Genomic DNA, 1899 nt, shown 5'->3' on the forward strand with positions numbered 1-1899 from the left:
TCCGCACCGGGACCAGATTGTATCAAAGCCTTCTGGTGGAAGAAGTTTTCTTCAACCCATCAGCATTTGGCCCGTATTTTCACCTCATATTTGAAGTCGGAAAAGCCGATTACAGAGTGGTTGGCGGAAGGGCGCACAATACTCCTGCCGAAAATAGGCAACTTAGCTGACCCGAAGAATTACAGGCCAATAACTTGTCTGAAAACGCTTTATAAGATATTCACAGCTATCCTAAATGCTCGGATTGTTCGGGCAATAGAACCCGTGTGGCAAGAAATGTATTAACAACGAGGCTCAAAGAAAGGCGTAGCCGGATGTCGGGAGAACCTGCTCATCGATAGATGTGTCTGCAAAGATGCGGCATTCTACCAGCGTGACCTATCGATGGCCTGGATTGATTATCGGAAAGCTTTCGATTCTACATCCCATAGACTTATCATCTGTCTTTTGGAAATCTTAAAGGTTCATCCGCAAATAGTTGGGTGCATAGAGAGATTGATGCCGCTTTGGAAAACCAGATTCACTATCTCATCTGGAAAAAATCGTGTGACAACTAACAAGGTCACGTTTTAGAGAGGTGTCTTTCAGGGCGACACCATGAGCCCACACCTCTTTTGCCTTACATTATTGCCACTATCTCTAGCACTGCGCTATTCCGACAGGTACTTGTGCGGAAAACCTGCAGATCGAAAGTACAAGGTCACTTATGTATTTTACATGGACGATCTTAAGATCTATGCTAAAAACAAAGAGCAACTGCATCTAGCTCTGGGGATTGTCGAACGATATACTAAGGAAATTGGAATGGAATTTGGGTTAGACAAATGCGCCAAGGTTTATTTGAAGCCAGGAAAACCTAACGACAATCCTGAAGATCCTGAGCTCGTTGATAGAAGAGCCATACGACATCTTTGCGCTGGAGAGACTTATACATACTTGGGCGTGCCACAGAGCCACATTCAGGATGTGACATCTATAAAGGATACTCTCCGAAGCAGATACAAACGTCTCATCCGACAGATTTGGTCTTCCGAACTGTCGGCGAGGAACAACGTATCTGCAACGAACATGCTTGCGTTCCGCGACTGTACATCTCACGCTGTCAAGGGGGTCGCGGAATATTGAGTCTTGAATGTCTTCACAACAGGATTATTCTGGGTACAGCAAATAGAGTTGCAAATGGGAGAGACCCTCTTCTTAAAATGTTCAGGAATCACGAAGAAGTGGGCAAAGGAGCATTTCTATACAAAGCAGCGGAGGAGGCTGCTGAAACAGTTGAACTTAACTTCAGTATTAGGGGTGAGCAAAATCCATCAAATCTAATTTATCTCGAGTACTCACTCCTGAAAGCCCGGATTAAGAAAGCACAGGAGAGAAACTTTCGTGAACACCTCCTCGATAAGAGGATGCACGGTATCTTCCACAGAAATGTGGGGGATCAGTCAATGTCTTGTGAGCTAACGATTGCTTTCCTTAAATCGCCCGGATTGAAGTCTGGTACAGAGGGTTTCATTTTTGCATGCCAAGACGGTGTCATTTCCACCTTAACATACTGTCGCCACACTTGAGCCAAGACATTCCCGATGATAGCTGCAGGGCGTGCCATGCACACCCCGAGCATTTAGCTCACATACTATCTAGTTATCCAACACACGCGGGAACGACTTACATTCAAAGGCACAATGCGGCACTAAGAGTGCTTTATTACCATCTCTGTCACTCCTACGGCATTCACCTTAATATTGTTCCTCTAAATGCTCCTAGGGAAATTGAGTCAATCGTCGAGAATGGGAAGTATCGCATATACTGGAACTTTATATTCTCGACAATTGTTTCTGTTGCTCACTCGAGGCCTGACATGGTTCTTCTTGACTTCGAGAAGCGAACCATGTTCGTTAT

Source organism: Belonocnema kinseyi, chromosome 1 (assembly GCF_010883055.1).
Source record: "Belonocnema kinseyi isolate 2016_QV_RU_SX_M_011 chromosome 1, B_treatae_v1, whole genome shotgun sequence".
Classification (NCBI taxonomy): Eukaryota; Metazoa; Arthropoda; class Insecta; order Hymenoptera; family Cynipidae; genus Belonocnema; species Belonocnema kinseyi.